Genomic DNA, 26,852 nt, shown 5'->3' on the forward strand with positions numbered 1-26,852 from the left:
CGACACCCCACTTCAGAGGATCCCCCTAGAGACACCTCACTTCAGAGGACCCCCCCCGAGACACCCCACTTCAGAGGATCCCCCTAGAGACACCCCACTTCAGAGGATCCCTGTAAGAACTGGGACCACCAATTCTCCGGGGGGTAGCTTGGCTCGAGCGGGTAGGCAAACAGGGGCTTACGTGTAAAGTAGCTTCATAACACACTCATCCACTGAGACAAGGAATGGGCGCAATAATGGAGTCCACAACAGTACTTTTGATTTAAAATCAGTAGCTTTTATATAATATTTAGTTCAGGGTCATGAATTCATCCGCATTACTTAAAGCATTCCATTAGGCATTTCAATAAAGTACTTCAATAAATAACTTCAATAAAGCAGGTCAATAAAGCATTTCAATAAATAGCTTCAATAAAGCGTCTTAATAAATAACTTCAATAAAGCAGGTCAATGCAGCATTTCCATTAATAGAGGTACCGGTCTCAACATTTCCTTAAACTCTAATAACCAGTAACCAGGTCTACACAGGTAATCCGGGGCAAGCCTAACGCTAGGCAAAGGCAGTTAATTTGGGGCCTCACAGTCGCTAGAGGCACATGGGGCCAACAGGGCCCAGTCTCACTTCTCCCCGGGGGAGGGGCGAACTCAGGGCCTTGACCGGCCTTCCGCCCTCCTCCCCTGGGTGTTACCTGGTGACTTCAGCCCTCCGGGGCCCTTGCGACGGTTTTAGGACAGCGGTCGGGGCTTCCACCCGATAGGGGGCCTCACCCGCCCAGCACGGTGCAGGGAGCTGACACAGAGCACCTGCGCCGGGGGTCAGGCAGTAGAAGGTGGGGCAATTCGGAGGGGGCTCTCCGGCTCCAGGGCTCCCCCTCCGCTTCGAGTCACGGCTTTCCCCGGGCACTGGGCCTTGTCTGAAGGGATCGGCGGTGGCGGCCAATGGCTGTGCAGCTGGGGCGGGGGCGCGGCCGATGACGCGGCGGCGCTCCTGCTTAAGTGATGTGGGCCTGGAAGGCTTCAGGCCTAGCGCGGTCCGAGGTACTCGGTGCGGCGGCCCTCTCCTGGCATACCGGGGCCGCGGAGGGGGCAAGATGACTGCGCAGGCTCCCCTCGGGCGGCAGGACACAGCGCGAGGGCAGGCAGCAGCGTTGGCGGCCGGAAGCGCCTCGGGGGTGTCGAGAGTGTGGCGCTGGTGCCGCGATCGTGAAGAGAGCTCCTCAGGCGCCTCAGGAGGCACGAACAGCTTCGGGCGGTGGCGGTGAGTGGGGGACCAATAACGCCTCGTGAAGGTGGCGCTCAGGCAATGCAGCACTATTCGGGGGGGCCCGACAGCAGAGCGTTTTGGGGCCAGTTCAGTCAGCTCAGGTGAGCGCTTTCCTCACGAGGTGGGGCACTCCCAGCAGATCGGCAGGGCCAGGGAAGGAGCGCTTGGTATTTTAGGCAGTTTAGGATCCAGCGCTTGACAGAGATGGGGGGGTCAGGCTACAGCGCTGGTGAGGAATTCCAGTCAGGAATGCAATTAGTTCAGTCAGGACAGCGCTGGGGGCACAGAGGGGCTGCAGGACAAGTAGTCTTCTTGGCACTTGGATGGCTCTGCGCCCTTATGAGGTGATTTCTGTGAGTGGGGGGTCTTGAGTTGAAGGCTGGTCAAGTTCTCTCAGGCCACTGAAGATGGTCCCTGGGTTTCCCTACCGCTGGGCCAGATCAGGGGGCTAGTCTAGGGTACCTCACTCAGCTTGAGAGAGTACTTGAATCCTGTCACTCCCAGTGGCATAAGTCCCTGACTAGGCCCTCCCGCCTAAATCTCCTGCGTGGGTCCCCCAGGCCAGTGATGCTCCAACTGACTGGAAAGTTTCCCTCCCTTTCCTTATATAGGCCCAGGTCAGGTGGCCACCCTCTAAGGCGGCAAAACTGAGCTCCGCCCCTATTCTAGAAGGTGCCAGGAGCTTCCCTACTCTAACTGAGGGCAGGCAAGGCAGGCTGGAATGGCAACAATGTTTGGGGTCCCTGCCAGCTCCTGGCAACTAGAATGCACTTTAACAAGACCACGCTGCAGTGACAGGGGTCAGTGGCAGCCATGTTAAGGGTAGAGGGCACCTGCACTTAGCATTGATTTTAACATTACCCAGGGCATTTTAACCTCACAGGGCCCATACAATTTTATTACAAGGGGGGACTTCCAGAATTAGGGGAGCGAAAAGCAAAACATTTCTGGGAAAAGGGCCAAGTCCAACAATCCCCCTAGAGACACCCCACTTCAGAGGATCCTCCCTCGACACCCCACTTCAGAGGATTCCCCCTCAACACCCCACCTCAGAGGATCCCTCCTTGGGACACTCCACTTCAGAGGATCCCCCTAGACACCCCACATCAGAGGATCCCCCTAGAGACACCCCACTTCAGAGGATCCACCTGGAGACACCCCACTTCAGAGGATTACCCCAGACACCCCACTTCAGAGGATCCCCCTCAGGACACCCCACTTCAGAGGATCTCTAGACACCCCACTTCAGAGGATCCCCCAGACATCCCACTTCAGAGGATCCCCTAGATACCCCACTTCAGAGGATCCCCCTAGACACCCTACTTCAGAGGATCCCTCCTCGACACACAACTTCAGAGGATCCCCCCTAGACACCCCTCTTCAGAAGATCCCCCTAGACACCTCACTTCAGAGGATCCCCCCTGTTGGACAGGCCACGTGAAAGGCTTGCTCCCTCCCCGCACGACCAGGCCCGAGCCCGGCTCTCCAGGTGTGACACGCAACAACCACCCGTTTCCCGTCTCATATGGGACCCCTGCCCCTGGACATCTCCCCATCATGGGCCCGAATCACTACCGGCCCAAGAACGATCTGCCTTCTCCACCCCTGATGGCCACTACCACTTCAAGGTCATGCCATTCGGCATGAAGAATGCTCCAGCAACATTTCAGCGGCTAGTAAACCAGGTCCTGGCGGGACTCGAAGGATTCAGCGCCGCCTATCTGGACGATATCGCTGTGTACAGCCGCCACTGGTCCGACCACCTCAACCACCTCCGAGAGGTTCTGCAGGCCCTCCAACGAGCCGGCCTCATGATCAAGGCCAGCAAATGCCAAATTGGCCAGGGGTCCGTGACCTATCTCGGGCACCAGGTGGGAAGCGGTCTGGTGGCCCCGCTGCAACTCAAGATCGCTGCCATCCAGTCTTGGCAGCCCCCCATCACCCAGACCGAGGTCCGCGCCTTCTTGGGACTCACAGGCTACTACCGGCGGTTCGTGAGGGACTATGGCAGCATTGTGGGGCCCCTCACGGAACTCACATCCAAAAACCAACCAAAGAAGGTCAACTGGACCCCAGACTGTCAAGCGGCCTTCGAGAAGCTGAAGGCCGCCATGTGCTCCGCCCCTGTGCTCCAGGCCCCCGACTACAGTCGGGAATTTATCGTCCAAACGGATGCCTCCGACCATGGCATTGGGGCAGTCCTTTCCCAGCTGAACCCCGAAGGACTTGACCAACCAGTGGCTTTTATCAGCAGACGTCTCCTGGCCCGAGAGCAACGCTGGAGCACCATCGAGAGGGAGGCCTTCGCAGTGGTGTGGGCCCTCAAAAAGCTTCGGCCTTATCTCTTCGGTACCCACTTCCGGGTACAGACCGATCATCGGCCCCTGCAGTGGCTAATGCAGATGCGGGGGGAAAACCCGAAACTATTGCGTTGGTCCATCTTAAGCATGGGCGAATTTTGGGAATCTGGCGTTCGCGAATTTTGCGAATTTGCGAACTTGCAATCCGCACAATCCGCGAATTCTCGCGAATTTTTTTTTTTGTGTTCGCAAGGATTTCTGCCAGTTCGCAAGGATTTCTGCCAGTTCGCGAGGGTTTTGTGTAACTTCGCAATTGCGAACTTACATGTCGGCTCGCAACGGTCACGATTATGTTGTTTCTACGTCTGGTTCATCATCACGGGTTCCCAGAACCCTCTCTTTCACCCCTGCCACCCTCTGTTTTACCCATGCCATCCTCTGGTGCATCAATGCCACCCTCTGGTTCATCATCACTGTAGATTATGGGGGGGAAAAGCAAGCACACCTGCCTGCTTCAACTGACATGAATTAATTTGGGGTTGATTTATTAATGTGTCACTGTTTTAAAATTCCAGTCTGGCACCTGCTTCCTTATCTGTAATTTGCTTTCTGTTTCAGTGCAATTTTTTTTTCCAGGACGTTTGTGGCCTACTTGTATCTATTCTATGAGCCTGCTGTGAGGGTCAGAGCAGGGTCATATAATTGTTGCAACTAGCAACTGAACTCTGGAGGGGCCCTTGTCAGGAAGCACTACAGGGAATGGTTACTAATGATGAGTTTGAACTTTTGAACCTGCTGAATGCTTTTTTTGTGTTCGCAAGGATTTCTGCCAGTTCGCAAGGATTTCTGCCAGTTCGCGAGGGTTTTGTGTAAGTTCGCAATTGCGAACTTACATGTCGGATCGCAACGGTCACGATTATGTTGTTTCTACGTCTGGTTCATCATCACAGGTTCCCAGAACCCTCTGTTTCACCCCTGCCACCCTCTGTTTTACCCATGCCATCCTCTGGTGCATCAATGCCACCCTCTGGTTCATCATCACTATAGATTATGGGGGGGAAAAGCAAGCACACCTGCCTGCTTCAACTGACATGAATTAATTTGGGGTTGATTTATTAATGTGTCACTGTTTTAAAATTCCAGTCTGGCACCTGCTTCCTTATCTGTAATTTGCTTTCTGTTGGAGTGCAATTTTTTTTTTCCAGGACTTTTGTGGCCTACTTGTAGCTATTCTATGAGCCTGCTGTGAGGGTCAGAGCAGGGTCATATAATTGTTGCAACTAGCAACTGAACTCTGGAGGGGCCCTTGTCAGGAAGCACTACAGGGAATGGTTACTAATGATGAGTTTGAACTTTTGAACCTGCTGAATGCTTTTTTTGTGTTCGCAAGGATTTCTGCCAGTTCGCAAGGATTTCTGCCAGTTCGCGAGGGTTTTGTGTAAGTTCGCAATTGCGAACTTACACCGCACGCAGCAAAAAATCCGCTGCGAGCGAATTTGCGGATTTTGCGGGAAATTCGCGGATCTCGCGGATTGCGAATTTACCGAAAATCCGCAAAATCCGCAAGCGTAACGGATTTTCCGCCAATGCTTAGTCCATCTCCCTGCAGGGGATGGACTTCACTGTGGAACATCGGCCCGGGCAAGACCACGCCAACGCAGATGGCCTGTCACTCTTTTTCCGCCTCGTCGAGGAGAGTCCCCAAGAGGATGGGTGACTCTCCCCGCCTTCAGCTGGGGGGGACCCATGTTGGACAGGCCACGTGAAAGGCTTGCTCCCTCCCCGCACGACCAGGCCCGAGCCCGGCTCTCCAGGTGTGACACGCAACAACCACCCGTTTCCCGTCTCATATGGGACCCCTGCCCCTGGACATCTCCACATCATGGGCCCGAATAACTACCGGCCCCCTCGCCCGGCTTGGGCGCCATCTTGGACACAGCACCACGAGGCCGTGTGGCCTCCGATCGACCCTAACCCTGGGCCTGGCCAGGCCCCGACATCCCGGCACCACCATCCACCAGGAGGTGAGCGGACTACTTGGCAGGTCAATGGGAGAAAGAGGTGTCGATGGCTCTCCCCCGCCAGGTGCCGATCGCCCCCAGCTCCCCCGGGCGCTGGCTCCACCCCCCTGCTGGGTGTCTGGACTCCCTCATCCCGGACCTACCGACCTCCAAGTGCGAGGGTCAGGACATCAAAGGGCGCCAGACCTATAAATGGGGCAGCTCCAGAGCAGGAAGGCAGTTGTATCCTGGAGTCGAGAGACGCAGTGAAGAACTCATCCTTGACGGACTACTGGCGCTGCCGTAGCCCTGCCTTGCGAACTATCGTCCTGCCTGCTGGCGCTGCCGCAACCTTCTGAAACCTTCATCGTCGTCGGGACCTGCTGGCGTGGCCGCGGACCGTTTGGAACTACCACCTTCATCGGGACCTGCTGGCTCCGCCGCGGACCGTCGCTACCTTCAACCATCTCGGGACCTGCTGGCTCTGCCGCGGCCCGATCATCTAGAACGCCGAGCTCGAGGATTGTGAGCTATCCATCTATCACCGCATCTACCAGATTGGTAACAAGACTGTCCCGCTACCCCTTTTCCCAACCAAGAGACTAGAACCGAGGGGACCCCTGAGTCCAGACCTCCTTGTACTATTTCACCGTACTTAAAGAATTGCTTATAAAGAACGTTAAACCTTATCCTTGTGTGGTGTACATCTGTGGGGGGGGGGGGGAGTTACTCGTCTGTACGATCGCTGGAGACGGCTCTCCCCGGAGACCTCTCCCCTTATTCTCGGCCGACCCTCCCGGTCCGTCTAACACCCCCCAGACACCCCACTTCAGAAGATCCCCCTAGACACCCCACTTCGGAGGATCCCCCCTAGATACCCCACTTCAGAGGGTCCCCCCTAGACACACCTCTTCAGAAGATCCCCCTAGACACCCCACTTCAGAGGATCCCCCTTAGATACCACACTTCAGAGAATCCCCCCTAGACACCCCACTTCAGAGGAACCCCCCTTGAGACACCCAACTTCAGAGGATCCCCCTAGAGACCCCCCACTTCAGAGGATCCCCCAGACACCCCACTTCAGAGGATCTCCCACTTTAGAGGATACCCCTAAAGACACCCCACTTCAGAGGATCCCCCCTAGACACCCCATGTCAGAGGATCCCCCTAGAGACACCCCACTTCAGAGGATCCCCCCTAGAGTCACACCACTTCAGAGGATCTCCCCTCGAGACACCCCACTTCAGAGGATCCCCCGAGACACCCCACTTCAGAGGATCCCCCTCGAGACACCCCACTTCAGAGGATCCCCCCGAGACACTCCACTTCAGAGGATCCCGCCAGGCACCCCACTTCAGAGGATCCCCCCTAGATACCCCACTTCAGAGGATCCCCCTCGAGACACCCCACTTCAGAGGAGCCCCCCTCAGGAACTCCAACTCAGAGGATCCCCCCTTGGGACACTCCAATTCAGAGGATCCCCCCTAGACACCCCACATCAGAGGATCCCCCCTAGGCATCCCACTTCAGAGGATCCCCTTCGAGACACCCCACTTCAGAGGATCCCCCCAGACACCCCACTTCAGAGGCTCCCCCTAGATACCCCACTTCAGAGGATCCCCTCTAGACACCCCACTTCAGAGGATCCCCTCTAGATACTCCACTTCAGAGGATCCCCCTAGACACCCCACTTCAGAGGATCACCCTAGACACCCCACTTCAGAGGATCCCCCTCAGGACACCCCACTTCAGAGGATCTCTAGACACCCCACTTCAGAGGATCCCCCCAGACACCCCACTTCAGAGGATCCCCTAGATACCCCATTTCAGAGGATCCCCCTAGACACCCCCTTCAGAGGATCCCCCCTAGACACCCCACTTCAGAGGATCCCCCTAGACACCCCTCTTCAGAAGATCCCCCTAGACACCTCACTTCAGAGGATCCCCCCAGTCACACCTCTTCAGAAGATCCCCCTAGTCACCCCACTTCAGAGGATCCCCCTTAGATATCACAATTCAGAGAATCCCCCTAGACACCCCACTTCAGAGGATCCCCCTAGACACCCCACTTCGGAGGATCCTCCCTCGAGATACTCCACTTCAGAGGATCTCCATAGACACCCCACTTCAGAGGATCCGACCTCGAGACACATCACTTCAGAGGATCCCCCGTTGAGACACCCAATTTCAGAGGATCCCCCTTGAGACCCCCCACTTCAGAGGATCCCCCAGACACCCCACTTCAGAGGATCCCCCCTAGATACCCCACTTCAGAGGATACCCCTAGACACCCCAGTACAGAGGATCCCACTTGTGACACCCCCCCTGAGGATCTCTAGACACCCCACTTCAGAGGATCCCCCCAGACACCCCACTTCAGAGGATCCCCTAGATACCCCACTTCAGAGGATCCCCTTAGACACCCCACTTCAGAGGATCCCCCCTAGACACCCACTTCAGAAGATCCCCCTAGACACCCCACATCAGAAGATCCACCTAGGCACCTCACTTCAAAGGATCCCCCCCAGACACCCCACTTTGGAAGATCCCCCTAGACACCCCACTTCGGAGGAGCCCCCCTAGACACCCCACTTCAGAGCATCCCCCCTAGATACCCCACTTCAGAGGATCCCCCCTAGACACACCCCTTCAGAAGATCCCCCTAGAAACCCCAGTTCAGAGAATCCCCCCAGACACCCCACTTCAGAGGATCCCCCTTAGATACCCCACTTCAGAGGATCCCACCTAGACACCCCACTTCAGAGGATCCCCCCTAGACACCCCACTTCGGAGGATCCCCCCTCGACACCCCACTTCAGAGGATCCCCCTAGAGACACCTCACTTCAGAGGATCCCCCTAGAGACACCCCACTTCAGAGGATCCACCTAGAGACACCCCACTTCATAGGATCCCCCTGAGACACCCCACTTCAGAGGATCCTCCTAGAGACACCCCACTTCAGAGAATCCCCCCTAAAGACACCCCACTTCAGAGGATCCCCCTTGAGACACCCCACTTCAGAGGATCTCCCCTTAGAAACTCAACTTCAGAGGATACCCCCAAGACACCCTACTTCAGAGGATCCCCCCTCGAGAAACCTCACTTCAGAGGATCCTCCTCGAGACACCCCACTTCAGAGGATCCCCCTTGAGACACCCCTCTTCAGAGGATTCCCCCCCGAGACACCTCACTTCAGAGGATCCCCCTAGAGACACCCCACTTCAGAGGATCCCCTAGACACCCCACTTCAGAGGAGCCCCCTCAAGACACCCCACTTCAGAGGATCTGCATAGACACCCCATTTCAGAGGATCCGCATAGACACCCCACTTCAGAGATCCCCCCTGGAGACACCCCACTTCAGAGGATCCCCCTTGAGACACCCCACTTAAGAGGATCCCCCCTCGAGACACCCCACTTCAGAGGATGCCCCTAGAGACACCACACTTCAGAGGATCCCCCAAGAGACACCCCACTTCAGAGGATCCTCCCTCGACACCCCACTTCAGAGGATCCCCCTAGAGACACCCCACTTCAGAGGATCCCCCCTAGAGACACCCCACTTCAGAGGATCCCCACTCTAGACACCTCACTTCAGAGGATCCCCCCTAGAAACCCCCACCTGAGAGGATCCCCCTAGAGACACCCCACTTCAGAAGATCCCCCTAGAGACACCCCACTTCAGAGGATCCCCCCTAGATACCCCATGTCAGAGGATCCCCCCAGAGACACCCCACTTCAGAGGATCCCCCCTAGCAACACCGCACTTCAGAGGATCCCCCCTCGAGACACCCCACTTCAGAGGATCCCCAGAGACACCCCACTTCAAAGGATCCCCCTCAAGACACTCCATTTCAGAGGATCCCCACAAGACACCCCACTTCGGAGGATCCCCCGAGACACTCCACTTCAGAGGATCCCCCTAGACACCCCACTTCAGAGGATCCCCCCAGATATCCCACTTCAGAGGATCCCCCCTCGATACCCCACTACAGAGGATCCCCCTCAAGACACCCCACTTTCAGAGGAGCCCCCCTCGAGACACTCCACCTCAGAGGATCCCCTCTTGGGACACTCCACTGCAGAGGATCCCCCCTAGACACCCCACATCAGAGGATCCCCCTAGACACCCCACTTCAGAGGATCCCCTCGAGACACCCCACTTCAGAGGATCCCCCCAGACACCCCACTTCAGAGGATCCCCCTAGATACCCCACTTCAGAGGATCCCCTCTAGACACCCCACTTCAGAGAATCCCCCCTAGATACTCCACTTCAGAGGATCCCCCTAGACACCCCACTTCAGAGGATCACCCTAGACACCCCACTTCAGAGGATCCCCCACAGGACACCCCACTTCAGAGGATCTCTAGACACCCCACTTCAGAGGATCCCCACAGACACCCCACTTCAGAGGATCCCCTAGATACCCACTTCAGAGGATCCCCCTAGACACCCCACTTCAGAGGATACCCCCTAGACACCCCACTTCAGAGGATCCCCCCTAGACACCCCTCTTCAGAAGATCCCCCTAGACACCTCACTTCAGGGGATCCCCCCAGACACCCCACTTCGGAGGATCCCCCTAGATACCCAACTTCAGAGGGTCCCCCTAGACACACCTCTTCAGAAGATCCCCCTAGACACCCCACTTCAGAGGATCCCCTTAGATACCACACTTCAGAGGATCCCCCTAGACACCCCACTTCAGAGGATCCCCCTAGATACCCCACTTCAGAGGATCCCCTTTGAGACACCCCACTTCAGAGTAGCCCCCCTCGAGACACTCCACCTCAGAGGATCCCCCCTTGGGACACTCCACTTCAGAGGATCCCCCCTGGACACCCCACATCAGAGGATCCCTCCTAGACACCCCACTTCAGAGGATCCCCCTCGAGACACCCAACTTCAGAGGATCCCCCCAGACACCCCACTTCAGAGGATCCCCCTAGATATCCCACTTCAGAGGATCCCCTCTAGACACCCCACTTCAGAGGATCCCCCCTAGATACTCCACTTCAGAGGATCCCCCTAGACACCCCACTTCAGAGGATCACCCTAGACACCCCACTTCAGAGGATCCCCCTCAGGACACCCCACTTCAGAGGATCTCTAGACACCCCACTTCAGAGGATCCCCCCAGAACACCCCACTTCAGAGGATCCCCTAGATACCCCACTTCAGAGGATCCCCCCTAGACACCCCTCTTCAGAAGAACCCTCTAGACACCTCACTTCAGAGGATCCCCCCCAGACACCCCACTTCAGAAGATCCCCCTAGACACCCCACTTCGGAGGATCCCCCCTAGATACCCCACTTCATAGGGTCCCCCCTAGACACACCTCTTCAGAAGATCCCCCTAGACACCCCACTTCAGAGGATCCCCCTTATTTTTTTTAATTTTTTTTTTATGTTCTTGTAAAGCGCCAGAATAGACCCCCGAAGGGGTATCTCCGCGCTGTTGCTGCAAAGGGAGTGTTCTGGATAGGTATGTTGCGATGGTGGTATGCAAGCAAGGGAGGCATTAATTACTGGGATACAGGTATGTTTTTAAGGTTTTCCGAAAAATCAGGTGACTGGTAAGTGATCTTAGTTCTGGGGGCAAAGAATTCCAGAGTACTGGTCCAGCATGGGCCAGCGCACGGCCACCTTGTCTAGTCTTCTTTACTCTAGGTACCTGCAGTAACTGCTGGTTACTGGAGCGTAAAGAACGCCCGGGGATATAGGGCTGGAAGATTTCAGTCAGATATTTAGGGCCTTCCCCTATCATACTCTTGTGGATGGTGCATAGGGTTTTAAACTGGACTCGTTTCCTCACTGGGAGCCAGTGGAGTCTAGTCAGTAGGGGACAGGAGGGAGTCCTCGGTGGAGCGTTCAGGACAATCCCTGCTGCTGTGTTTTGGATTACCTGTAGTTTGTTAAGTTGTTCCTCGTTTGCTCCAAGGAGCAAACCGTTACAGTAATCCACCCTGCTGATGACAAGAGCCTGCACAAGCGTTTTCCTGTGATGGTCCGGTAAGCAGGGGAAGACTCGTCTTAAGATCCCAATAGCTCGAAAGCAGGTACCGGCAACTTGATTTACATGATCTTTAAATGTGAGTTGCTGATCAAGTAGCACTCCCAAGTTCCTAACCGTGCTCTTGGGGATGGGGACGGGGCCTAGCTCTAGGGGCCACCAGTCAGATGACCAGTGTGTTGCCGCTTGCCCGAACAGCATGACCTCAGTTTTCCCTACGTTACACTGCAGACAGTTTGATGACATCCATTCTGCAATGGCTCTCATGCCATCTGCAAAAGATCTTTTTATTGCAGGTGTAAGGTTTTTGAAGGGAAAAAGGAGTTGGGTGTCGTCAGCGTACGACACCGGGGTGAACCCGAAAGATCTTGCTAGGGGGGCCACATACACGGGGGGCCACATACACGTTGAAAAGTGTGGGGCTTAAACAAGAGCCTTGTGGCACTCCCTTGTTGAGCTCCCTATGGATGGATTTATGGGAGCCCAGCCTAACTTCTTGGGATCGACCAGATAAAAAGCTCTCCATCCACGCCAGAGCCCCTCCCTCCACGCCTACCTCCCTTAGGCGGTTGAGAAGCACCGTGTGAGACACCGTATCAAAAGCGGCGGAAAGATCCAACAGCACCAGAATCATAGAGCTGCCGTCATCCAGTGCCATTTTGATGTTATTGGTCACTGTTTGAAGGGCTGATTCTGTGCTGTGGTTTGGCCTGAACCCAGATTGTGAATAGTCCAGGCCTTCCGTCGCTTCAAGATGCTGGGAGAATGGGTGTTCACGTGCCTCTCCGCGACCTTGCCTAAGTAGGGTAGGAGAGAGATAGGTCGTAAGTTAGAGAGGTCTGTCCATGGAGATGATGCTTTTTTTCTTATCGGGTTCACCACCGCCTTTTTCCAGTCTGCTGGGACCTGGCCTTTCATAAGGGAGGTATTAATCACTTCCAGTATGGGGGATCCCAGGAGAGAAATCAGAGGGCCAACCATTTTGGCAGGAAGGAGGTCGTTGGGAGACCCTGATTTAATATGACTGCAGAGGGAGAGGAGCTCTGTATTGTCAATCGGAGGGAAGGATATCAGAGGAGGTTTATTGTATATTGGCGGGGTCTGAGGAGGGCATTTGTTGGTCTTATTTGTGATATTATTAGCTGCTACTATTCTTTCGTAGATAGTATTTATTTTGTCCTCAAAGAATAGTGAGACTTCATCGCATAGGGCCTTAGATACCACACTTCAGAGGATCCCCCCTAGACACCCCACTTCAGAGGATCCCCCCTAGACACCCCACTTCGGAGGATCCCCCCTCAAGATACTCCACTTCAGAGGATCCCCATAGACACCCTACTTCAGAGGATCCCACCTCGAAACACCTCTCTTCAGAGGATCCCCCCTTGAGACACCCCACTTCAGAGGATCCCCCAGACACCCCACTTCAGAGGATCCCCCCTAGATACCCCACTTCAGAGGATACCCCTAGAGACACCCCTCTTCAGAGGACCCCCCTAGACACCCCATGTCAGAGGATCCCCCTAGAGACACCCCACTTCAGAGGATCCCCCTAGATACCCCACTTCAGAGGATACCCCTAGACACCCCAGTACAGAGGATCCCCCTCGAGACACCCCCCTGAGGATCTCTAGACACCCCACTTCAGAGGATCCCCCCCAGACACCCCACTTCAGAGGATCCCCTAGATACCCCACTTCAGAGGATCCCCCTAGACACCCCACTTCAGAGGATCCCCCTAGACACCCCACTTCAGAAGATCCCCCTAGACACCCCACTTCAGAAGATCCCCTAGACACCCCACTTCGGAGGAGCCCCCCTAGACACCCAACTTCAGAGGATCCCCCTAGATACCCAACTTTAGAGGATCCCCCTAGACACACCACTTCAGAAGATCCCCCTAGACACCCCACTTCAGAGAATCCCCCCAGACACCCCACTTCAGAGGATCCCCCTTAGATACCCCACTTTAGAGGATCCCCAGTAGACACCCCACTTCAGAGGATCCCCCCTAGACACCCCACTTTGGAGGATCCCCCCTCGAGTTACTCCACTTCAGAGGATCCCCCTAGACACCCCACTTCAGAGGATCCCACCTCGAGACACCTCACTTCAGAGGATCCCCCCTTGAGACACCCCACTTCAGAGGATCCCCCTTGAGATACCCCACTTCAGAGGATCCCCCCGAAACACCCCACTTCAGTGGATCCCCCTAGATACCCCACTTCAGAGGATCCCCCCTAGACACCCCACTACAGAGGATCCCCCTTGAGACCCCCCACTTCAGAGGATCCCCCCAGACACCCCACTTCAGATGATCCCCCCTAGAGACACCCCACTTAAGAGGATTCCCCTTGAAACACCCCACTTCAGAGGATCTCCATCGAGATACCCCACTTCAGAGGAGGCCCCTCGAGATACTCCACTACAGACGATCCCCCCTCAAGACATCCCACTTCAGAGGATCCCCCTAGAGACACCCCACTTCATAGGATCTCCCCGAGACACCCCACTTCAGAGGATTCCCCTAGAGACACCCCACTTCAGAGGATACCCCCTAGAGTAACCCAACTTTAGAGGATCCCCCTTGAGACACCCTACTTCAGAGGATCCCCCCTTGAGACACCCCACTTCAGAGGAGCCCCCTCGAGACACCCCACTTTAGAGGATCCCCCTAGAGACACCCCACTTCAGAGGATCCCCCTTGAGACACCCCACTTCAGAGGATTCCCCCCGAGAAACCTCACTTCAGAGGATCCACTAGAGACACCCCACTTCAGAGGATCCCCCTAGACACCACACTTCAGAGGAGCCCCCTCTAGACACCCCACTTCAGAGGAAACCCTAGACACCCCACTTGAGAGGATCCCCCCTAGAGACACCCCACTTCAGAGGATCCCCCTTGAGACACCCTATTTCAGAGGATCCCCCCTCGAGACACCCCACTTCAGAGGATCCCCCCTAGAGACAACCCACTTCAGAGGATCCCCCTAGAGACACCCCACGTCGGAGGATTCCCCCTCTACACCCCACTTCAGAGGATCCCCCCTCAACACCCCACTTCAGAGTATCCCCCCTAGAGACACCCCACTTCAGAGGATCCCCTAGAGACACCCCACTTCAGAGTATCCCCACTCTAGACACCTCACTTCAGAGAATCCCCCCTAGAGACACCCCACTTCAAAGGATCCCCCTAGAGACACCCCACTTCAGAGAATCCCCCCTAGACACCCCACTTCAGAGGACCCCCTAGAGACACCCTGTAGGAAGGTACATCCTGACTATGGTTGCCCCCAACTTTTTGCCCTGTGTTTTAGCTGGTTTTGGACATAGTCGACCTGGGACCCTGCCAATCAGGACCCCAGGCCTACTGCTCTCTCTTTAAAATGGATTCCATGTACCCTAGGTACATTTCCAATTGGTACTGGGCCACCTTATCAGACCCTGTAACTCAGGGCATAGGTGTACCCAGGGCTGCCAGGGGCTGCAGCATGTATTATGCCACCCCTGGCTGGCCTCCTAAATTTGACACAACTGGCTGCATGACAGCTGGGGCAAAGTCGTGTAATCACCCTTTGCTGTAGGTGTAGTATACCTATACCTAACCCTAAAATGGACACACAGATTCCTATCAGTCACTCCTATGGCAGGCCTTGACAATCCTGAAGGCAGAGTGCTTGGAATCGTGTGAGATGGTGCTCTGGCATGAGCTGAGCCTGTCTGCAGCTTGCGGAACCAAGTCCTAATAGCTGTTCCATGATATCGCATACCATATACTCTTAAGTGCATTATAATCCTCGCGGTTAAATGCTAACTTTGGTATTGCTTTATCAAAACATGTCGAGTAAGGTGTCATACGAATTGGAATACTAACCCCTCGCCAATTCTGGCGACGGGGTTAGCATTCCACCCTTCTAGAGGGACACGACATGTATGTAACTGTGAACCCCGGTTAAAGTTAACTGAAGCCTCAGCTCCACAAAATGGATGCTGCCACCACAGACACGAGTCTGACCCCCTGCAGCTGGGAGTCCTTCCAGCGAGGGGAGCCTGGACAAAGGGTTTCCTGTCAGGGGCGGTGCTAGCACCGTCCCAGACATGGTTTTGTGTATCCTGGGTAGGCAGGGCTTTACAGGAAGGTGACTGCTGAGTGGCACCCCGGTGCTCACTACGCATAGGCCGGTCTGAACCAGTTCCAGGGGCACACCAGCCCCTGGCCTGGGGAAGTCCGGCATGGCTGAGGGGTGTAACCACCCCCCACCTAGTCCCACCCATAGGCAGGACCTAGTCACCGGGTCAGCCCCCTTTTTTAGTATAAAGATGGGAGCGGGCCCCCTGTTAAAATTAGATCATCTTTGGAATCAAGATACCACTTTCTTCGAAAGGACTTCACGATTTCTTCTTCAAGATTCTCCCTTGTGGCTAAGGAGTAGTCACCCTGCATCCGCAGGCACCATCCTAAAGAACACTGCGGTCTGCTGCAAGTCCTTCATCACGAATCCGACGACCCAGCTCGACGAGACCCGGCTTCCCTGGCACCTCTGACCTCTACTCACCTCTACAGCCCAGCTGAGAACCGTGAGTGCGACGAGACCTCAAGGGACCGACGATCGCCAAGACTGCACGACATCTTTACTGCAAGCCCACCGTGTCCTCCACTGGTGAGTGCTTTGGGGTCCGAGAAGCCCCGACCCTGCGCAGCTCCAGCACCCAAGATCAGCCCCCCTGCATCTCCACGATCTGCGTGGGGCCCTTCTGCTGTTTGCTGTGCACCGCGTTGTTTGGCTACTAGCCGGCTGGCTTGTGGCCCTCTGAACGACGCCCAACGACTTCACGACTGCTGGTCTGGTTGCTCCAGGCTGGCCTTTGCTTCCTTCTTCAAGAGAGGCACCCCGGACCCTCCTGGTCCACTCCAGACGCCATTTTAGGTCCACCGCGTGGGCTTGAATTTGCCAAGGCTTTGTTGCCCAATCCTGGGTCCAGCGACGCCGACAGCTTCTATCTTCGTGGGACAGCTCGATCCTCCATCCTGGTCGCCGACAACGCCTCCTGGTCCGTGAGATCTTCGAGTCAAGCGTCACCCACTCACCTAGTCGAGGTGGCTACCATCCGGTGCCCTCCTGGTGCCCACTGACTACTGGCTAGTAGTCTCGAACTTGGTCCCCTCTGCTTTCAGGTGTCATCTATCTTCAAGATCCAGGCTTGGATCCGACTGAACTTTCTTCACTGGTCACCGGCCAGCATCTTTTCTTCCGGCTCCTGGTCCGTCTACGAGGATTCCCGACGTCTTTTCAGACCTATGCAGCTGCAGCCCCTGGGCTAGGTAACTTCGGCATTTCGGTGCCCCAGCATAGCCTCACTATCCAAGGGTCAGAATCTACTTTCGTTTTCTCCCTACCAGGTCGGGTTCGCCCGAGAACACTAACTTTCTAATTCCTAGCTACCATAGACTTTTGTCCCGCATCTCGCGTGAGAGTGCACACACTGCACCCGAGTCCCCTAGGCCTCCTAGACATAATCTAACGATTCCCTAGTCAAGTCCTAGCGATTCCAAAAGCTATTAGTACTGTACTTACCTGCTAGGAATTTCGCATTCCACTTTCAGAGTATATGGTTTTCCGTGCCCCTCGGGCATTTGTATATACTGTGCTAACTTAAGTATTTTTGTAAGAGTTTTGGTTTGTGCTTAGTACCCTGTCCTCATAAAGAGTACAGGGCTGTTGTGATCTTTAAATAAATAACTGTTTATTTTCATAACACTTGTGTGGTGTCCTTTCACTTGGTATTCAAGGGGTATATGTGTGGTAAACAGCTGGCTTAACGCGCCCTCTCGAGTCTTTAGCCTTAGACTGCTCGTATCCACGCTACTAGGATAGCTGGTCTATAAGGTTGACTTACAACCAATCATCAATAAGGGTTGCTGGACTGATACATAGTGTTCACTAGAATAGTGAGCACTGCATATCAGGCCACCTTCTCACACACCCCACCTCAGAGGATCCCCCCTAGAGACACCCTACTTTAGAGGATCCCCCTAGACACCCCACTTCAGAGGATCCCCCCTAGAGACACCCCACCTCAGAGGATCCCCCCTAGAGACACCCTACTTTAGAGGATCCCCCTAGACACCCCACTTCAGAGGATCCCCCCTAGAGACACCCCACTTCAGAGGATCCCCCGAAACACCCCACTTCAGTGGATCCCCCTAGATACTCCACTTCAGAGGATCCCCCCTAGACACCCCATTACAGAGGATCCCCCTCGAGACCCCCCACTTCAGAGGATCCCCCCAGACACCCCACTTCAGATGATCCCCCCTAGAGACACCCCACTTAAGAGGATTCCCCTTGAAACACCCCACTTCAGAGGATCTCCGTCGAGATACCCCACTTCAGAGGAGGCCCCTCGAGATACTCCACTACAGACGATCCCCCTCAAGACACCCCACTTCAGAGGATCCCCACTCTAGACACCCCACTTCAGAGAATCCCCCCGAGACACCCCACTTCAGAGGATCCCCCTAGAGACACCCCACTTCATAGGATCTCCCCGAGACACCCCACTTCAGAGGATTCCCCTAGAGACACCCCACTTCAGAGGATACCCCCTAGAGTCACCCAACTTTAGAGGATCCCCCTTGAGACACCCTACTTTTGAGGATCCCCCCTTGAGACACCCCACTTCAGAGGAGCCCCCTCGAGACACCCCACTTTAGAGGATCCCTCTAGAGACACCCCACTTCAGAGGATCCCCCTTGAGACACCCCACATGAGAGGATTCCCCCCGAGAAACCTCACTTCAGAGGATCCCCTAGACACCCCACTTGAGAGGATCCCCCCTAGAGACACCCCACTTCAGAGGATCCCCCTTGAGACACCCTATTTCAGAGGATCCCCCCTCGAGACACCCCACTTCAACGGATCCCCCCTAGAGACACCCCACTTCAGAGGATCCCCCTAGAGACACCCCACGTCGGAGGATTCCCCCTCTACACCCCACTTCAGAGGATCCCCCCTCAACACCCCACTTCAGAGTATCCCCCCTAGAGACACCCCACTTCAGAGGATCCCCTAGAGACACCCCACTTCAGAGTATCCCCACTCTAGACACCTCACTTCAGAGAATCCCCCCTAGAGACACCCCACTTCAAAGGATCCCCCTAGAGACACCCCACTTCAGAGAATCCCCCCTAGACACCCCACTTCAGAGGACCCCCTAGAGACACCCCACCTCAGAGGATCCCCCCTAGAGACACCCTACTTTAGAGGATCCCCCCTAGACACCCCACTTCAGAGGATCCCCCCTAGAGACACCCCACTTCAGAGGACCCCCTAGATACCCCACTTCAGAGTATCCTGTCAGGATCCGAACTGTGCCTACCCAATAATAGCCAGGAACTACAGATCCCAGAAGGCTTAGCGTGCAACGGTTAGGACTGAGAACATAAAACTCCGCGAGAATAGGAGTGCGGTGCATGTAATTTTGTCTTTTCGGAGATCAGAGATTGGAAGCAGAACCTTTAGGAACTGTCTTCTGGAGTACGAGCGTTCGAATTTGTGTTTCCGTAACCCGCGGCTGCGGGGTTACCTTGTCCTTAGAATCGAGTCTACCCGACACGAGGGACGCGAGGATTGCACCCTCTCGTGATTCGGGAATTGTGTTAGAACTCGTTTGGTGGCATTCGGAGAGACGCCGGATTTCACCCTCTCGAGTGCGGCGCTTTTGACTATTGTTTGCACACTGGTGGTGGGATTTTTGGGTTCACGTGAGAGACGCTGGATTTGCACCCTCTCGAGTGACGCAACCGAGTTGATCTGTTTCAGGAAACAGATCGAGTTCTTCCGACGTGAGAGACGCAGGATTGCCCCCTCTCATGGTCGATGTGCCATGGTAATTGCGGAATGACATTTAATTCCTTCTTCTTTTCCTGTGACTGGTAAGAGCAGCAAAACTGATGGGGTGTTGTGCAAGTAGTATCATCCTTGGTAGCTGGTGAAGAAGGTACTGGGTATTCCAACCAGAACAGTCATAACTTTATAGTTTTCGTTTCCTGAATAAACCCTGTGGCTTTTGTCAGTAAAAAGAAAGCCGAAGTAGAACCTTTTAAAGTAAGGGACTGGAAAATATCGGGTATGTATGGAAACCCACACCAAGGTATATAGTCAGGGTTCGGGAGGGAAGTGAATTTAATCCCGTGTGTGTATTCTTGTATTTTCCAGATAAATATCCAGGTGTTGAGAGAAAGTATCTCATACGTAGAAGGGAGAGGTCCTGAGAAGAATCAGGTAGGAAAGGATTCAGTAGAGGGATCTAGTGAGGGACATAGGGTATAGGGTTCTCCCCTTACTGTGTGTTCTTTGTGTCGTTACAGAAACCTCGTCTACAATCGTTTCCAGTCCCGGACCTTTTATCCCTCGCCTGCTTACTATCGTGCTCGGTGGTATTTATTCCCAGAGCACGGAGGAAGCTGGAGGTGGAACCCATATAGCATCTTACGATCCTGAGGAGCTGTTGGACCGTGACATATCCCACGAGACACCCCACTTCAGAGGATCCCCCTAGAGACACCCCACTTCAGAGGATCCCCACTCTAGACACCCCACTTCAGAGGAGCTCCCCTTGAGACACCCTACTTCAGAGGATCCCCTGAGACATCCCACTTCAGAGGATCCCCCCTCGAGACACCCCACTTCCGAGGATCCCCACTCTAGAGACCCCACTTTTGAGAATCCCCCTAGACACTCCACTTCAGAGGATCCCCCTAGACACCCCACTTCAGAGGATCCCCCCTCGAGACACCCCACTTCAGAGGATCCCCTAGAGACACCCCACTTCAGAGTATCCCCACTCTAGACACCTCACTTCAGAGAATCCCCCCTAGAGACACCCCACTTCAAAGGATCCCCCTAGAGACACCCCACTTCAGAGAATCCCCCCTAGACACCCCACTTCAGAGGACCCCCTAGAGACACCCCACCTCAGAGGATCCCCCCTAGAGACACCCTACTTTAGAGGATCCCCCCTAGACACCCCACTTCAGAGGATCCCCCCTCAACACCCCACTTCAGAGTATTCCCCCTAGAGACACCCCACTTCAGAGGATCCCCTAGAGACACCCCACTTCAGAGTATCCCCACTCTAGACACCTCACTTCAGAGAATCCCCCCTAGAGACACCCCACTTCAAAGGATCCCCCTAGAGACACCCCACTTCAGAGAATCCCCCCTAGACACCCCACTTCAGAGGACCCCCTAGAGACACCCCACCTCAGAGGATCCCCCCTAGAGACACCCTACTTTAGAGGATCCCCCCTAGACACCCCACTTCAGAGGATCCCCCCTAGAGACACCCCACCTCAGAGGATCCCCCCTAGAGACACCCTACTTTAGAGGATCCCCCTAGACACCCCACTTCAGAGGATCCCCCCTAGAGACACCCCACTTCAGAGGATCCCCCCGAAACACCCCACTTCAGTGGATCCCCCTAGATACTCCACTTCACAGGATCCCCCCTAGACACCCCATTACAGAGGATCCCCCTCGAGACCCCCCACTTCAGAGGATCCCCCCAGACACCCCACTTCAGATGATCCCCCCTAGAGACACCCCACTTAAGAGGATTCCCCTTGAAACACCCCACTTCAGAGGATCTCCGTCGAGATACCCCACTTCAGAGGAGGCCCCTCGAGATACTCCACTACAGACGATCCCCCTCAAGACACCCCACTTCAGAGGATCCCCACTCTAGACACCCCACTTCAGAGAATCCCCCCGAGACACCCCACTTCAGAGGATCCCCCTAGAGACACCCCACTTCATAGGATCTCCCCGAGACACCCCACTTCAGAGGATTCCCCTAGAGACACCCCACTTCAGAGGATACCCCCTAGAGTCACCCAACTTTAGAGGATCCCCCTTGAGACACCCTACTTTTGAGGATCCCCCCTTGAGACACCCCACTTCAGAGGAGCCCCCTCGAGACACCCCACTTTAGAGGATCCCTCTAGAGACACCCCACTTCAGAGGATCCCCCTTGAGACACCCCACTTGAGAGGATTCCCCCCGAGAAACCTCACTTCAGAGGATCCCCTAGACACCCCACTTGAGAGGATCCCGCCTAGAGACACCCCACTTCAGAGGATCCCCCTTGAGACACCCTATTTCAGAGGATCCCCCCTCGAGACACCCCACTTCAGAGGATCCCCCCTAGAGACACCCCACTTCAGAGGATCCCCCTAGAGACACCCCACGTCGGAGGATTCCCCCTCTACACCCCACTTCAGAGGATCCCCCCTCAACACCCCACTTCAGAGTATCCCCCCTAGAGACACCCCACTTCAGAGGATCCCCTAGAGACACCCCACTTCAGAGTATCCCCACTCTAGACACCTCACTTCAGAGAATCCCCCCTAGACACCCCACTTCAGAGGACCCCCTAGAGACACCCCACCTCAGAGGATCCCCCCTAGAGACACCCTACTTTAGAGGATCCCCCCTAGACACCCCACTTCAGAGGATCCCCCCTAGAGACACCCCACTTCAGAGGACCCCCTAGATACCCCACTTCAGAGTATCCTGTCAGGATCCGAACTGTGCCTACCCAATAATAGCCAGGAACTACAGATCCCAGAAGGCTTAGCGTGCATCGGTTAGGACTGAGAACATAAAACTCCGCGAGAATAGGAGTGCGGTGCACGTAATTTTGTCTTTTCGGAGATCAGAGATTGGAAGCGGAACCTTTAGGAACTGTCTTCTGGAGTACGAGCGTTCGAATTCGTGTTTCCGTAACCCGCGGCTGCGGGGTTACCTTGTCCTTAGAATCGAGTCTACCCGACACGAGGGACGCGAGGATTGCACCCTCTCGTGATTCGGGAATTGTGTTAGAACTCGTTTGGTGGCATTCGGAGAGACGCCGGATTTCACCCTCTCGAGTGCGGCGCTTTTGACTATTGTTTGCACACTGGTGGTGGGATTTTTGGGTTCACGTGAGAGACGCTGGATTTGCACCCTCTCGAGTGACGCAACCGAGTTGATCTGTTTCAGGAAACAGATCGAGTTCTTCCGACGTGAGAGACGCAGGATTGCCCCCTCTCATGGTCGGTGTGCCATGGTAATTGCGGAATGACATTTAATTCCTTCTTCTTTTCCTGTGACTGGTAAGAGCAGCAAAACTGATGGGGTGTTGTGCAAGTAGTATCATCCTTGGTAGCCGGTGAAGAAGGTACTGGGTATTCCAACCAGAACAGTCATAACTTTATAGTTTTCGTTTCCTGAATAAACCCTGTGGCTTTTGTCAGTAAAAAGAAAGCCGAAGTAGAACCTTTTAAAGTAAGGGACTGGAAAATATCGGGTATGTATGGAAACCCACACCAAGGTATATAGTCAGGGTTTCGGGAGGGAAGTGAATTTAACCCCGTGTGTGTATTCTTGTATTTTCCAGATAAATATCCGGGTGTTGAGAGAAAGTATCTCATACGTAGAAGGGAGAGGTCCTGAGAAGAATCAGGTAGGAAAGGATTCAGTAGAGGGATCTAGTGAGGGACATAGGGTATAGGGTTCTCCCCTTACTGTGTGTTCTTTGTGTCGTTACAGAAACCTCGTCTACAATCGTTTCCAGTCCCGGATCTTTTATCCCTCGCCTGCTTACTATCGTGCTCGGTGGTATTTATTCCCAGAGCACGGAGGAAGCTGGAGGTGGAACCCATATAGCATCTTACGATCCTGAGGAGCCGTTGGACCGTGACATATCCCACGAGACACCCCACTTCAGAGGATCCCCCTAGAGACACCCCACTTCAGAGGATCCCCACTCTAGACACCCCACTTCAGAGGAGCCCCCCTTGAGACACCCTACTTCAGAGGATCCCCCGAGACATCCCACTTCAGAGGATCCCCCCTCGAGACACCCCACTTCAGAGGATCCCCACTCTAGAGACCCCACTTTTGAGAATCCCCCTAGACACTCCACTTCAGAGGATCCCCCTTAGACACCCCACTTCAGAGGATCCCCCCTCGAGACACCCCACTTCAGAGGATCCCCTAGAGACACCCCACTTCAGAGTATCCCCACTCTAGACACCTCACTTCAGAGAATCCCCCCTAGAGACACCCCACTTCAAAGGATCCCCCTAGAGACACCCCACTTCAGAGAATCCCCCCTAGACACCCCACTTCAGAGGACCCCCTAGAGACACCCCACCTCAGAGGATCCCCCCTAGAGACACCCTACTTTAGAGGATTCCCCCTAGACACCCCACTTCAGAGGATCCCCCTAGAGACACCCCACCTCAGAGGATCCCCCCTAGAGACACCCTACTGTAGATGATCCCCCCTAGACACCCCACTTCAGAGGATCCCCCCTAGAGACACCCCACTTCAGAGGATCCCCCCGAAACACCCCACTTCAGTGGATCCCCCTAGATACTCCACTTCAGAGGATCCCCCCTAGACACCCCATTACAGAGGATCCCCCTCGAGACCCCCCACTTCAGAGGATCCCCCCAGACACCCCACTTCAGATGATCCCCCTAGAGACACCCCACTTAAGAGGATTCCCCTTGAAACACCCCACTTCAGAGGATCTCCGTCGAGATACCCCACTTCAGAGGAGGCCCCTCGAGATACTCCACTACAGACGATCCCCCCTCAAGACACCCCACTTCAGAGGATCCCCACTCTAGACACCCCACTTCAGAGAATCCCCCCGAGACACCCCACTTCAGAGGATCCCCCTAGAGACACCCCACTTCATAGGATCTCCCCGAGACACCCCACTTCAGAGGATTCCCCTAGAGACACCCCACTTCAGAGGATACCCCCTAGAGTCACCCAACTTTAGAGGATCCCCCTTGAGACACCCTACTTCAGAGGATCCCCCCTTGAGACACCCCACTTCAGAGGAGCCCCCTCAAGACACCCCACTTTAGAGGATCCCCCTAGAGACACCCCACTTCAGAGGATCCCCCTTGAGACACCCCACTTCAGAGGATTCCCCCCAAGAAACCTCACTTCAGAGGATCCCCTAGACACCCCACTTGAGAGGATCCCCCCTAGAGACACCCCACTTCAGAGGATCCCCTTGAGACACCCTATTTCAGAGGATCCCCCCTCAAGACACCCCACTTCAGAGGATCCCCCCTAGAGACACCCCACTTCAGAGGATCCCCCCTAGAGACACCCCACTTCAGAGGATCCCCCTAGAGACACCCCACGTGGGAGGATTCCCCCTCTACACCCCACTTCATAGGATCCCCCCTCAACACCCCACTTCGGAGTATCCCCCCTAGAGACACCCCACTTCAGAGGATCCCCTAGAGACACCCCACTTCAGAGTATCCCCACTCTAGACACCTCACTTCAGAGAATCCCCCCTAGAGACACCCCACTTCAAAAAGGATCCCCCTAGAGACACCCCACTTCAGAGAATCCCCCCTAGACACCCCACTTCAGAGGACCCCCTAGAGACACCCCACCTCAGAGGATCCCCCCTAGAGACACCCTACTTTAGAGGATCCACCCTAGACACCCCACTTCAGAGGATCCCCCCTAGAGACACCCCACTTCAGAGGACCCCCCTAGATACCCCACTTCAGAGTATCCCACGAGACACCCCACTTCAGAGGATCCCCCTAGAGACACCCCACTTCAGAGGATCCCCACTCTTGACACCCCACTTCAGAGGAGCCCCCCTTGAGACACCCTACTTCAGAGGATCCCCCGAGACATCCCACTTCAGAGGATCCCCCCTCGAGACACCCCACTTCAGAGGATCCCGACTCTAGAGACCCCACTTTTGAGAATCCCCCCTAGACACTCCACTTCAGAGGATCCCCCCTAGACACCCCACTTCAGAGGATCCCCCCTCGAGACACCCCACTTCAGAGGATCCCCCTAGACACCCCACTTCAGAGGAGCCCCCCTCAAGACACTCCGCTTCAAAGTATCCACGAGACATCCCACTTCAGAGGATCCCCCCTCGAGACACCCCACTTCAGAGGATCCCCCTCGAGAAACCCCACTTCAGAGGATCCCCCCTAGAGACACCCCACTTCAGAGGATCCCCACTAGAGACAATCCACTTCAGAGGTTCCCCCTTGAGACACCCCACTTCAGAGGATCCCCCTAGAGACACCCCACTTTAGAGGATCCCGACTAGAGACAACCCACTTCAGAGGTTCCCCCTTGAGACACCCCACTTCAGAGGATCCCCCCCAGACACCCCACTTCAGAGGATCCCCCTAGATACCCCACTTCAGAGGATCCCCCCTAGACACCCCACTTCAGAGGATCCCCCTAGACACCCAACTTCAGAGGATCCCCCCTTGAGACACTCCGCTTCAGAGGATCCCCGAGACACCCCACTTCAGAGGATCCCCCTCGAGACACCCCACTTCAGAGGATCCCCCCTAGAGACACCCCACTTCAGAGGATCCCCCCCAGACACCCCACTTAAGAGGATCCCCCCTAGATACCCCACTTCAGAGGATCCCCCCCTAGACACCCCACTATAGAGGATCCCCCCTCGAGACACCCCACTTCAGAGGATCCCCGGAGACACCCCACTTCAGAGGAACCCCCTCGAGACACACCACTTCCGAGGATCCCCCACTTCAGAGGATCCCCCTCGAGACACCCCACTTTAGAGGATCCCCCTAGAGACACCCCACTTCAGAGGATCCCCACTAGAGACAACCCACTTAAGAGGAGCCCACAAGAGACACCCCAGAAAAGACAGAGGCAAGCGATCGTATCTTTTGAAAAGAAGTGGAGAACGCGCTCTTAAAGCGCCGTCAGTCACGCCCGTTAAACAATCGACTGACAAAATGACAAAACATCAGCGGAAAAAACATATTGTCTCCTCTGCCAGCCCTCCCACGCGCGACAGGTCCGGCATTGAAACTCCGGGAAGGGTTTGGATTATCTCCCCCCCCTCGCCTCCCTCCTTCCGTTCCCCTCCACCCAACACCAACCCCCCACCCACCCCTCCACCCTCCACCCACTCACAGCCTCAGCTCTCGTGAATCCCAACTTTCCAGGCGAGGCTTTTGTCCTCATTGGCGTTCATGATTCACCTTAAATATATATTTATACTTCATCTGAACATACAGGCATTTACAGAGCACATGCCGGGTCCCTATGGCCAACACAGAACAGAGATGTGTGTGTAACCTGCACACCACTGCTTTTGAACCTTAATTCAATTTTAAAAAAATTTAAAAAAATCGGTGCAGACCTGCTACCTGACTGACCCCTGTCAGGTCTCTAAAGTAACTGA

This window comes from Lissotriton vulgaris, chromosome 1_1 (genome assembly GCF_964263255.1).
Source record: "Lissotriton vulgaris chromosome 1_1, aLisVul1.2, whole genome shotgun sequence".
Classification (NCBI taxonomy): Eukaryota; Metazoa; Chordata; class Amphibia; order Caudata; family Salamandridae; genus Lissotriton; species Lissotriton vulgaris.